The following is a 14606-nucleotide window of genomic DNA, read 5'->3' on the forward strand; positions in this document are numbered from 1 at the left end:
TGTGTCTGGCCCCAAGGTTCAGAGCGGCCCTGTGCCAGCTGCCTGATTTCAACAATAGATTGCGCCTTCTGTCGCAATACCAAGCACAAGCAATCTGCTGCCTCAGTGCAGCAGCAATCAATTAAAGTCACAGCAGCGGCGGCATCATTACTCGTGACGCTGCACCACGCCAGCCAGCCTTTCTTGTCCCAGTGCCTACCTTCCGACAAAGCCACCACCTAAGAGGAGCAGGAACAAGTGATCCAGGCGGGTTCAACACACAGGTTGAGCTGCAGCTTGGCAGAAGGACCATCTTCTGCTGCAGTGCAAACGACCTCCTCACCCCAGAGACAGCAGCAGCATGCACAGTAGCTCTACTGACACACACTACAAGAAGTGCACGCTGACTCGTTGAGGATGATCAATATGGTACGTGAAATTTTAGTTTAATTGCCATTCCAAACCTGGGCACTCTTTTCTCTCCCCCTCCTCTCTCACAAATCTCTCCCTCTCTGTGTCTCTCACCCCTCTCCTCTCCCTATCCTCCCTTCCTCCTCTCTTTCCCTCTCCCCCTCCCTTTCCCCTCTAGCTCTCTCTCTCCCGCCCCTCATTTCATCTCTTACTCCCTCTCTCTCTGTATCTCCCCTCCCTTTCCTCCTCTCTTTCCCCTTTCTTTCTAAAGATGCATACACACTGGGCGTGTTTGCCCAGCGTGTATGCAGAGCGATGATGTGAACATCGCTGGGCGGAAAATCGCACAGTGCATACACACTGGGTGATTTTCACCCCGGCCCAGAGATGTTCACGGGGGTGAACCACTTTCCACAGTAGGAGACTGTGGAAAGTGGTTCACTCGGCTTGTAAAACAGGCTGATGAATGGCGGCGGGCAGCGATAATGCGGGAGCGCGCATCAGCACTCATCGCTCATCGCCTGCCCATACACACTAGGAGATTTTGAAAGTAGCTCAAAATGCCAAAAGTGAGCTACTTTGAGCTCAAAATCGACTAGTGTGTATGGACCTGTACTTCCTCTCCCTCCTCTATAACTCCCTCACTCTCTCTGTCCCACTCTTTTCCTCTCTCACTCCCCCTCTCTCGCCACCCTTTCTTTCCTCCACGTTTCCTTTCTCTCTCCCTCCCCCCCCTCTCTCTGCTCCCCTCACTCCCTCTCTCTCTCCCCCAATCTGTCACCTCGCCCTTCTTTCTCTACATTCTCCTCTCTTTACTCTCTCTCATACAGTACCCCCCCTCACTCTCTCCCCACGCTGTCCCGTCTCCTCCTCTCTCTCTCTTCCCTCTCTCACTTACTCCCTCTCCCCCTCTTTCTGTACTCTCCCCCATTTCTCTGACGTCCTAGTGGATGCTGGGACTTCCTTAAGGACCATGGGGAATAGCGGCTCCGCAGGAGACTGGGCACAAAAGTAAAAGCTTTAGACTAGCTGGTGTGCACTGGCTCCTCCCCCTATGACCCTCCTCCAAGCCTCAGTTAGATTTTTGTGCCCGAACAAGAAGGGTGCATGCTAGGTGGCTCTCCTGAGCTGCTTAGAAGTAAAAGTTTAAATAGGTTTTTTATTTTCAGTGAGTACTGCTGGCAACAGGCTCACTGCATCGTGGGACTAAGGGGAGAAGAAGCGAACTCACCTGCGTGCAGAGTGGATTGGGCTTCTTGGCTACTGGACATTAGCTCCAGAGGGACGATCACAGGTTCAGCCTGGATGGGTCCCGGAGCCTCGCCGCCGGCCCCCTTACAGAGCCAGAAGAGCGAAGAGGTCCGGAGAAAGCGGCGGCAGAAGACGTTCCTGTCTTCAAATAAGGTAGCGCACAGCACTGCAGCTGTGCGCCATTGCTTTCAGCACACTTCACACTCCGGTCACTGAGGGTGCAGGGCGCTGGGGGGGAGCGCCCTGAGACGCAATAAAACACTATAAAAACCTTATATGGCTAAAGAAATGCATCACATATAGCTCCTAGGCTATATGGATGCATTTAACCCCTGCCAGTTTTCCTGAAAAAAGCGGGAGAAAAGGCCGCCGAGAAGGGGGCGGAGCCTATCTCCTCAGCACACAAGCGCCATTTTCCCTCACAGCTCCGCTGGAAGGACGGCTCCCTGACTCTCCCCTGCAGTCCTGCTACAAGAATCAGGGTAAAACAAGAGAGGGGGGGCACTATTGGCAGCTAATATATAATACAGCAGCTATAACAGGGAGTAACACTTATATAAGGTTATCCCTGCATATATATAGCGCTCTGGTGTGTGCTGGCAAACTCTCCCTCTGTCTCCCCAAAGGGCTAGTGGGGTCCTGTCCTCTATCAGAGCATTCCCTGTGTATGTGCTGGGTGTCGGTACGATTGTGTCGACATGTATGAGGAGGAAAATGATGTGGAAGCAGAGCAATTGCCTGTGTTAGTGATGTCACCCCCTAGGGAGTCGACACCTGACTGGATGGTCGTATTTAAAGAATTACGTGACAATGTCAGCACTTTGCAAAAAACTGTTGACGACATGAGACAGCCGGCAAATCAGTTAGTGCCTGTTCAGGCGTCTCAGACACCGTCAGGGGCGCTAAAACGCCCGTTACCTCAGATGGTCGACACAGACCCAGACACGGATACTGAATCCAGTGTCGACGGTGAGGAGACAAACGTAATGTCCAGTAGGGCCACACGTTACATGATCACGGCAATGAAGGAGGCATTGAACATTTCTGACACTACAAGTACCACAAAATAGGGTATTATGTGGGGTGTGAAAAAACTACCAGTAGTTTTTCCTGAATCAGAGGAATTAAATGAGGTGTGTGATAAAGCGTGGGTTTCCCCCGATAAAAAACTGCTGATTTCTAACAAATTATTGGCACTATACCCTTTCCCGCCAGAGGTTAGGGCACGTTGGGAAACACCCCCTAGGGTAGATAAGGCGCTCACACGCTTATCAAAACAAGTGGCGTTACCGTCGCCTGATACGGCCGCCCTCAAGGAACCAGCTGATAGAAGGCTGGAAAATATCCAAAAAGGTATATACACACATACTGGTGTTATACTGCGACCAGCAATCGCCTCAGCCTGGATGTGCAGCGCTGGAGTGGCTTGGTCGGATTCCCTGACTGAAAATATTGATACCCTGGATAGGGACAGTATTTTATTAACTATAGAGCATTTAAAGGATGCATTACTATATATGCGTGATGCACAGAGGGATATTTGCACCCTGGCATCAAGAGTGAGTGTCATGTCCATTTCTGCCAGAAGGGCGTTATGGACGCGACAGTGGTCAGGTGATGCAGATTCCAAACGACATATGGAAGTATTGCCGTATAAAGGGGAGGAGTTATTTGGGGTCGGTCTATCAGACCTGGTGGCCACGGCAACGGCTGGAAAGTCCACCTTTTTACCCCAGGTCACCTCTCAGCAGAAAAAGACACCGTCTTTTCAAACTCAGTCCTTTCGTTCCTATAAGAACAAGCGAGCAAAAGGCCACTCATTTCTGCCTCGGGACAGAGGAAGAGGAAAAAGACTGCACCAGGCAGCCTCTTCCCAGGAGCAGAAGCCCTCCCCCGCTTCTGCCAAGTCTTCAGCATGACGCTGGGGCTTTACAAGCGGACTCAGGCACGGTGGGGGCCCGTCTCAAAAATTTCAACGCGCAGTGAGCTCACTCGCAAGTGGACCCCTGGATCCTGCAGGTAGTATCACAGGGGTACAAATTGGAATTCGAGACGTCTCCCCCTCGCCGATTCCTGAAGTCTGCTCTTCCAACGCCTCCCTCCGACAGGGAGGCAGTATTGGAAGCTATTCACAAGCTGTATTCCCAGCAGGTGATAATCAAGGTACCCCTCCTACAACAGGGAAAGGGGTATTATTCCACGCTGTTTGTGGTACCGAAGCCGGACGGCTCGGTGAGACCAATTTTAAATCTGAAATCCTTGAACACTTACATAAAAAGGTTCAAATTCAAGATGGAATCACTCAGAGCAGTGATAGCGAACCTGGAAGAAGGGGACTATATGGTGATTCTTCTTCGAAGAGAAGGCGTCTTAATTATCCCTTACTTGGACGATCTCCTGATAAGGGCAAGATCCAGGGAACAGTTAGAGTTCGGAGTAGCACTGTCTCAGGTAGTGCTACGTCAGCACGGGTGGATTCTAAATATCCCAAAATCACAGCTGATTCCAACAACACGTCTACTGTTCCTGGGGATGATTCTGGACACAGTCCAGAAAAAGGTGTTTCTCCCGGAGGAGAAGGCCAGGGAGTTATCCGAGCTAGTTAGGAACCTCCTAAAACCAGGCCAAGTGTCAGTGCATCAATGCACGAGAGTCCTGGGAAAAATGGTGGCTTCTTACGAAGCAATTCCATTCGGAAGATTCCATGCAAGAACTTTTCAGTGGGATCTGCTGGACAAATGGTCCGGATCGCATCTTCAGATGCATCAGCGGATAACCCTATCTCCAAGGACAAGGGTGTCTCTCCTGTGGTGGTTACAGAGTGCTCATCTTCTAGAGGGCCGCAGATTCGGCATTCAGGATTGGATGCTGGTGACCACGGATGCCAGTCTGAGAGGCTGGGGAGCAGTCACACAGGGAAGAAATTTCCAGGGCTTGTGGTCAAGCATGGAAACGTCTCTTCACATAAATATCCTGGAACTAAGGGCCATTTGCAATGCCCTAAGTCAAGCAAGGCCTCTGCTTCAGGGTCAGTCGGTATTGATCCAATCGGACAACATCACGGCAGTCGCCCACGTCAACAGACAGGGCGGCACAAGAAGCAGGAGGGCAATGGCAGAAGCTGCAAGGATTCTCCGCTGGGCGGAAAATCATGTGGTAGCACTGTCAGCAGTGTTCATTCCGGGAGTGGACAACTGGGAAGCAGACTTCCTCAGCAGACACGACCTCCACCCGGGGGAGTGGGGACTTCACCCAGAAGTCTTCCAAGTGATTGTAAACCGTTGGGAAAAACCAAAGGTGGACATGATGGCGTCCCGTCTCAACAAAAAACTGGACAGATATTGCGCCAGGTCAAGGGACCCTCAGGCAATAGCGGTGGACGCTCTGGTAACACCGTGGGTGTACCAGTCGGTGTATGTGTTCCCTCCTCTGCCTCTCATACCCAAAGTACTGAGAATCATAAGAAGGAGAGGAGTAAGAACTATACTCGTGGCTCCGGATTGGCCAAGAAGAACTTGGTACCCGGAACTGCAAGAGATGCTCACGGAGGACCCGTGGCCTCTACCTCTCAGAAAGGACCTGCTCCAGCAGGGACCTTGTCTGTTTCAAGACTTACCGCGGCTGCGTTTGACGGCATGGAGGTTGAACGCCGGATCCTGAAGGAAAAAGGCATTCCAGATGAAGTCATCCCTACCCTGGTCAAGGCCAGAAAGGATGTAACCGCAAAACATTATCACCGCATTTGGCGGAAATATGTTGCGTGGTGTGAGGCCAAGAAGGCCCCTACAGAGGAATTTCAACTGGGTCGTTTCCTGCATTTCCTGCAAACAGGACTATCTATGGGCCTAAAATTAGGCTCCATTAAGGTTCAAATTTCGGCCCTGTCAATCTTCTTCCAAAAAGAACTGGCTTCAGTGCCTGAAGTTCAGACGTTTGTCAAAGGGGTACTGCATATACAGCCTCCTTTTGTGCCTCCAGTGGCACCTTGGGATCTCAATGTAGTGTTGATTTTCCTAAAATCACATTGGTTTGAACCACTCACCACTGTGGAATTGAAATATCTCACATGGAAAGTGGTCATGCTGTTAGCCCTGGCTTCAGCCAGGCGTGTCTCTGAATTGGCGGCTTTATCATATAAAAGCCCTTACCTAATTTTTCATTCAGACAGGGCAGAACTGAGGACTCGCCCTCAATTTCTCCCTAAGGTGGTTTCAGCGTTTCACATGAACCAGCCTATTGTGGTACCTGCGGCGACTAGGGACTTGGAGGACTCCAAGTTGCTGGACGTAGTCAGGGCCCTGAAAATATATGTTTCCAGGACGGCTGGAGTCAGAAAATCTGACTCGCTGTTTATCCTGTATGCACCCAACAAGCTGGGTGCTCCTGCTTCTAAGCAGACGATTGCTCGTTGGATTTGTAGTACAATTCAGCTTGCACATTCTGTGGCAGGCCTGCCACAGCCATAATATGTAAAAGCCCATTCCACAAGGAAAGTGGGCTCATCTTGGGCGGCTGCCCGAGGGGTCTCGGCTTTACAACTTTGCCGAGCAGCTACTTGGTCAGGGGCAAACACGTTTGCTAAATTTTACAAATTCGATACCCTGGCTGAGGAGGACCTGGAGTTCTCTCATTCGGTGCTGCAGAGTCATCCGCACTCTCCCGCCCGTTTGGGAGCTTTGGTATAATCCCCATGGTCCTTAAGGAAGTCCCAGCATCCACTAGGACGTCAGAGAAAATAAGAATTTACTTACCGGTAATTCTATTTCTCGTAGTCCGTAGTGGATGCTGGGCGCCCATCCCAAGTGCGGATTGTCTGCAATACTTGTATATAGTTATTGTTACAAAAAAATCGGGTTGTTTATTGTTGTGAGCCATCTTTTCAGAGGCTCCTACGTTTATCATACTGTTAACTGGGTTCAGATCACAGGTTGTACGGTGTGATTGGTGTGGCTGGTATGAGTCTTACCCGGGATTCAAAATCCTTCCTTATTATGTACGCTCGTCCGGGCACAGTATCCTAACTGAGGCTTGGAGGAGGGTCATAGGGGGAGGAGCCAGTGCACACCAGCTAGTCTAAAGCTTTTACTTTTGTGCCCAGTCTCCTGCGGAGCCGCTATTCCCCATGGTCCTTAAGGAAGTCCCAGCATCCACTACGGACTACGAGAAATAGAATTATCGGTAAGTAAATTCTTATTTTCTCTTTCCTCTCCCCCCTCTTTCTCTACCCGTCTCGCTCTCCCCCTCTCTTTCTGCTCTCTCACACTCCCTACCTCTCCATCCCCATCTCCCTTTCTTTATCCAGAAGGTAGAGAAGGCTGCTGCTTTGTATTCAGTGGTACAGCATAAGGGATATGTTAAATAGAGGGTCAGATTCTATTAGCAATGGGACTTAGGGGTCTATGTACTAATACCCCTTTTCCACTAGTGATGCGGGTCGCAGCTGGGAGCCTGACGGGTGCTACTCGGCTGCGACCCGCATCAGAGCCCCCTTTCCCACTGCACTCACCAACCCGGCAATATCGCTGCTGGTGACGTGGCAGGGGGCGGCTCTGGGAGATCACATGATTTCCCAGCGCCGCCCTTCCATACACTGTGAACGGGAGCCGTGTCGCATCGACACGACTTCCGTTTACACTGCAGAGCTTACCGGGTTGAACTCGTGTTCAACCCGGTAAGCTACTCGGGTAGGATTTCCGGATCACTTGATCCGGGGTTTTTGCAGAGGGAGCCGTTTCCACTAGCAAAAAACATGGGTAAATGTGCGCCCCCGTGCATTTACCCGTGTTTTTTGAGCTAGTGGAAAAGGGGTATAAGCCTTGGATGGAGATAAAGGGAGACATGTACTAAGCAGTGAAAGAGTGGAGAAGTGAGCCAGTGGAGAAGTTGCCCCATGAACCAATCAGCAGATCTGTATAATTTTATAGTATGCAAATGATAGATGTTACTTCAGTGCTGATTGGTTGCCATGGGCAACTTCTCCACTGGTTCACTTCTCCGCTCTTATCACTGCTTAGTAAATGTCCCCCAAAGTCACTAGAGATAAAGTACCAGCCAATCGGCTCCTAACTGTCACTTTTCAAACAGCCTGTGGCATAGCAGTTAGGAGCCAATTGGCTGGTACTTTATCTCCGGCGACTTTATCTCCATCCTGGCTTAGTAAATAGACCCCTTAATGTGTGGCTGCAGCTTTGCTGTGAGCTATTCAGTTGCTGAAGCTACCCGGTGTAGTAAGCCCCAGATGCAGGGTAATTCCATAGCTCTGGGGGCTTAACCAAGGAGTTATGAGTTAACATGCGTTACCTGTGGGCTTTCAGCACGTAGAAACTGGCAAGTAATTGAACAGCTTCAGGCGTTAAACCAGGGAGCTGCAGCCATGCTACACCCATGGCTAATTGAATCTGCCCCAAAGTGTAAGTGAATGCCTCATGGCTCATGAATTTGCGCTGTCCTACTCCTACCCAGTCTGTGGTGTAATATTAACATTTGGTTACATGTATTGGCACACACAGGGAAAGGATGTGGGGGTCGAAGGTAGTGGGCTTGGGGAAGGGGCCTCAAAAGAAATCAGTTTACCGGGCCCCAAGATTTTTGTTGCCGGCCCTGCATCCAGGTACATTAGTGTAAAACCAGGGTGATTTTTCAGTCTATAGGCAAAGGAAAAGATTAGTTAAATCAACCACTAGAGGTCACTGTTGTGTGTAAAAATGTACAGCAAGCATTGTTCTGTAGTTTGATTGAAAAGTTGATTTTTTTTCTTCTTTTTAAAGTAGGTAGCGGGAAACAAGATTGCATTAAGTTACTTTAATTAGTTTTCTACTCCTTTCTGAAAGAAAGATATGAGTCAATTAAAGTTGTATATAACTTACCTACTTGGCAGCTGAAGTTATCATTGACTTGTCAATTAAAGTGGAAAGTAACCAGTAATGCTTGTTTGCAACAAACTGGAAAAGGAAAACTTATAAAATGTTTGCAAATCATATTATCAATTGGAGGATATGAATTCAGTTAAAAACATATTAACTCCACATTTGCTATACTGCAAGTATTAATAGTACTCTAAAAGTATGCCTTTCATTATTTTGTTAATACAGTATCACTCAAAGCCAGTTGCTGTTATTAAACAAATCTTAGAATGACAAAATGTAATCTGTGCTCTCCTGGGATCAGGGAGTGTGCCAGTGTCTACTTCATTCAGTTCCTGTCATTCCGATCATATCACAGAGCAATCAAAGTGAAGATAATGTGCTGCTTTTTTGTCTGGTCAGGAAATCCTGTGGTGTCACTGCAGTGACATCACAAGGATTTCCTAGGACAGTGCTGCAATAGCGGATTATATCAGGTCTGCTTTCTGGCACTGTTAGACTGAATCCATTAGTGCTGGCAGAACCTTATACTTACAGAAAAATTATATTGTTGTTCTTGGAAGATCTATAATTATACAATTAGTTATTAGTCTTTATGTATATTAAATCTAAATGTTTAAAAAGCAGATTCAGACAGATGTACCGTATTTGCCGGCGTATAAGACGACTTTTTAGCCCTGCAAAACATGCCACCAAGTGGGGGGGTCGTCTTATACGCCGGGGGTCGTCTTATACGCCGGGGGTCGTCTTATACGTCGTATACGCCGCAGTGCCTCCCGATGCACTGCGGCCGCGGCGGGTCATCAGCGTGGCTGCGGCGATACAGGGGTGCCAGCCTTTTTGGCATGACCGGCCAGTTCTGCTCGGGAAGCAGCGTCGCTCCGGCCCGCCCCTTGCGGTCATAAAATAGTAATGTCACTTGGTATTAATAGACTGCTGCTAGTGACATGGAGACAGGGAGGGCAGACAGGGAGCAGGGACCAATCCAATCAGGCTTTGTATACAGCCAACAGCCAACCACAGTACTGCACCATTGTACAGTACAATACAGCATAGAAAATGTCCAGCAGTCAAACCCACATCAACCCTATCATGGCAACAGCAAAAAGAAAGAAATATGATGCAAGTTTTAAACTTAAAGTTGTAGTCTGATGTTCTATTACGTTTTATTTGGTGTGTGGAAGGTGTGCGGAAGAGGGGGTAGTCTTATACGGTGAGTATATAACAAACTCTATATTTTGAGTGGAAATGTTGTGGGTCGTCTTATACGCCGGCAAATCGGCAAATACGGTACCTCAAATTTAAATGTGACCATGGTCTAGGTCATGATGTAAACTAATTAAATATATAATTTATTTTGCTTATTTACTTTACTGTTGTGTTTATAAGTGTTGAACAAGCATTAATAGACTGCTATATCAGAGCTGAAGAGTTAGATGACAGCACAATTGCAGTACACCTCCAGAGCACACATCAGCATTCTTCTGTCATGTTCTGCCACCATGAACTCATGATGTTCTCCTTTACTCATTCCTTTCTTTAGTGTTTTTTCTTTTCATTTTTTCTTTGCAATTTGAATATGGCCAACATTCTCCATTTCACTTTACTCCTAAGCTATGGTGTGAAATATCCCCCTGACCAGATACATTAAGAGTTAATACATAACTCTTAACAGTGGCAAATCCAGGGGGGGGGGGGGGGCACTCGGGCCCGTGCCCCCCCTGTCATTTGTGACCTTCTGTCTACCCCCTCCCCCCCCCCCCCCCCCGGTGCCGGCGCCACCGCCGCCGCACAGGGAGATGACGGGCGCCCGCTGAGATTGTGTTACCAGCGGGCGCTCGTCTCCCTGCACAGCGGCAGCCGAAGGCAGGAGCTCAGTACTGAGCTCCGGCTTCCGGCGCTGTCACTGTGCGCCGTGCGCTATGGGAGAGACGTCAGTCATGACGTCTCTCTCATAGTGCTGACTGAGGAGCGGACGCCCAGGGAGGAGGAGGACTGCAGCGGCGCGGGAACGGGCTCGGTAAGTATGTTTTTTTCTTCCTTAATGCAGCGGGGGCATCTACTGGGGGCAAACCGGGGGACATTACTACTGGGGGGCATCAACAAGGGGCATTACTACCAGGGCCGGCAACAGAAATCTTGGGGCCCGGTACACTGACATCTCTGTGGGCCCCCCCGGCCCAACCCCTCTTGCCCCCAGCATGCTGACACCGATATGCCTGGGCCGCCTGCCGGCATTCTGTTAGCCGGGATCCTGGCGTCGGTAGGCTGACAGCCAGGATTCTGGCAGCCGGGATCCCGGCGTCGGTATGCTGACAGCCAGGATTCCGGCCGCCAGGATCCTATCTACGTCCACTACCACAGCACAGACATTCTGCTCTCATCTGACATGCACATGCATGCATGCAGATGCATCCATATGTGCAGAATGCAGATGCATGCATAATGTGCAGAATGTACCCACCTGCATTCCGCCCCAAACCAATCCTAAAGCCCTATACATGATGCATGAAGTGATAAAAGCCTTACCAGCAGGCTGCAGCAGCAACACACTTGACAGTGACACAGCCGCCGGCTCCGCGGCGCTCATTGACCAGGCTCGCCTCCCCAAGTCCCGCTGCAGTACTGTGTCCTGGGCCGCTCCTGCTTGGCGCTCCGTCCGGCTCCTCACTCACACAGCAGAGACAGGGAGGCCGCGTGCGGTGAGACACTGGAGGGGCGGTCCGGACGAGCTTCCTGCTGTGTGACTGGTGCGCGGTGCAACGTCAGTACACTGCACAACACACGGCACGGCCGGGGACTGGCTGAACGGATGACAGGTGACCTGGGGGGGGCTGGGGGCACTGAAGAGTGAACACAGGACTCGGGAGGGGTGGAGGGGCGCGTGTGCTGAATTAAAAAAAAAAAACGCAACCACACAGCGGGCGGCCAGCGGCTGTCGCGATGCCGGGAGCATTATATAATTATTTACACTGTCTGGACCTTGGGGCCCCTCACAACAACGGGGCCCGGGACGGGTGTCCCCTTTGACCCCCCCCGTCGCCGGGCCTGATTACTACTGGGGGGGGCAAACTACTGGGGGCATTATAACTGGGGGGCATCTACTGGGGGCATCACTACTGAGGGGTCAGCTACTGGGGGACATTTTTACTGGGGGACATCTACTGGGGGCATTACTACAGGGGGGTCATCTATTGGGGCAAACTCGTAGGGGGCATTATTACTGGGGGGTCATCTATTGTGGGCAGCTACTGGGGCATTATTACTGGGGGGCATCTACTGGGGGCATTACTACTGGAGGGTCATCTATTGGGGGCAGCTACTGGGGGACATTTTTACTGGGGGACATCTTCTGGGGCATTACTACAGGGGGGTCATCTATTGGGGCAAACTCGTAGGGGGCATTATTACTGGGGGGTCATCTATTGGGGGCAGCTACTGGGGCATTATTACTGGGGGGCATCTACTGGGGGCATTACTACTGGGGGGCAGCTACTGGGGGACATTTTTACTGGGGGGCATCTACTGGGGGCATTATTACTGGGGGGCATCTACTGGGGGCATTACTACTGGGGGGTCATCTATTGGGGGCAAACTCCTAAGGGGCATTACTACTGGGGGCAAACTACTGGAGGACATTATTACTGGGGGGCATCTACTGGGGGCAAACTGCTGGGGGACATTATTACTGGGGGGCATCTACTGGGGGCAAACTGCTGGGGGACATTATTACTGGGGGGCATCTACTGGGGGCAAACTGCTGGGGGACATTATTACTGGGTGGCATCTACTGGGGGCAAACTACTGGGGGACTATTACTGGGGGCCAACTACAAAGGTGCTAACTACTGGCGGCGTAACTACAGGGGCATTACTACTGGCGGCTTAACTACAGGGGCATTACTACTTGGGGGCTAAACTACAGGGGGGCCAAACTACTGGGGGCTTAACTACAGGGGCCAAACTACTGGGGGATAACTACTGGGGCCAAACTACTGGGGGCATTACTACTGAAGGCTAAGCTACAAGGGGGCATAACTACAGGGACTAAACTACAATGGGGCAAACTACAGGGGGGCATTACTACTGGTGGCTAAACTATTGGGGGCATTACCACTGGGAGGCTAAACTAAGGGGGGGGGGTAAACTACTGGGGTCATGACTGCAGGGGAATTACCACTGGGGGCATAATGACTGGGGGCATTACTACAGGCAACATTACTACTGGGGGCAATACGGGCATTGCAAAAGGGGCACCACTACTGTGGGGTCTATATAAGGGGCACTACCAGTACAGTGGACATTGCATAATGAGCGCTACAACTGTGGGCTTTGTATAAGAAGCGCCACCTCATATGCACCGAAGCCGCGCGCAAATGTACTTGCCCCTTCCATGGTGCCCCCCCTATCATTTTCTTCTGGATCCGCCCCTGACTCTTAATGTACTGTATCTGGTCAGGGGGATATTTCACACCATAGCTTATGTTTATCTAAAGGTGAAGAGCATACCTTCATGGGCTTAGCTACCATAGGTGCAGGGAGTGGAGCTGCTATGGAGCCCATACTTGGCTTCTCTACGGGAAGTTGCGGGAGGCTCCTGAATTTGCGAGCAGTGCCCTGCACCCGTGGATGAGTAGGCTGTTCTTCCACAACCTGCTGACGTCCTAACATAGAGGACACTATCAGGGGGATAATGCAACTGATTGTGGGTAAATGGGGAGGGGGCAGAGCCAGTATGATGTTTTTCTGTGCAAATCACGTCATATTGACCCCGTCCCCTCACTGCATTCCCCGTGATGGTGTGGGGCCTGATGATGTGTAGTGCTGGGCCCCACCACACCCGTCAGTTGCATCTCTCCTCTGGTCTTCTCCAAGAGGAGAAGAGAGCTGGAAAGTGGGCAATTGGTGGTACATTGGGGCCCTTACATACTTTTGCATTAGAACCTACAAGTATCTAGTTTCTTTCCTGGACCTGCTCATTGTAATGTGGTATGAAATGAACTGAATATTTGAGACTATGAATTGAAGGCACTACAGTGTGGCATACTATGAACTGGGGACACTGTCACAATGTGAATTGGGGGTAATGTGTGACATAATGTGCACTGGCAGCCCTACAATGTGACATAATGTGAACTAGGGCATTACAATGGTTCATAAAATAAACTAGGGCACTATTATGGTTCATAAAATGAAGTAGGGCACTACTATGGGGTATAACATTATAGACAGCTACGGAGAGGTGTTTGTCTAGCAGCATTGGGACAGGGCACTTCAGAATGTTGCTATGGGGCCCACAAAATACTGGCTAAACCCCTGCATGCCTCCAAACAATCACAGATTCATAGTAGGGACCGTTTTGAACTATTCTGTTTGCAAGAATAAAATATATACATAAGGTTAGTTGCTACAGATTACATTTAGTCCACCAAATTTACAATGGCAAATAGTTTAGTGGGGACATGATCTGGTCACACAGCAATATTATTTTGTGTACCTTTGTACTTTTCTTAATAGTTCTGCATTGAAAAATGACCTACTACATACAGTATCTGCAGATTATAACATTATGATTAGCAGTAATTATGTCAACTTAAATGAATAAGAAATTGTAATAGTATTAATGCCTCACAGCACTGAGGTCATGGGTTCAATTCCCACTATGGCCCTAACTGTGTGGAGTTTGTATATTCTCCCCGTACTTGTGTGGGTTTTCTCCGGGTACTCCGGTTTCCTCCCACAATCCAAAAATATACTGGTAGGTTTATTGGCTCCCAGCAAAATTAACCCTAGCATGAATGTTTGTGCGTGTACATGTGATAGGAAATATAGATTGTAAACTCCACTGGGGCAGAGACTGATGTGAATGGCCAAATATTCTCTGTAAAAGCGCTGCGGAATATGTGCGCGCTATATAAATAACTGGTAATAAATAATAAATACCAAAAATCATCATTTTACTATACATTATTGGGATACTAATACAACTTGTAATCTGACTAACAGACTGTAAGTTATAATGTAATTACCAATTACCTCAGAAACCTATGACCCATGGATTTGTACCATAAAGGAGAACTAACATAAACAAAGAGCAATACAG

This window comes from Pseudophryne corroboree, chromosome 2 (genome assembly GCF_028390025.1).
Source record: "Pseudophryne corroboree isolate aPseCor3 chromosome 2, aPseCor3.hap2, whole genome shotgun sequence".
Lineage (NCBI taxonomy): Eukaryota > Metazoa > Chordata > Amphibia > Anura > Myobatrachidae > Pseudophryne > Pseudophryne corroboree.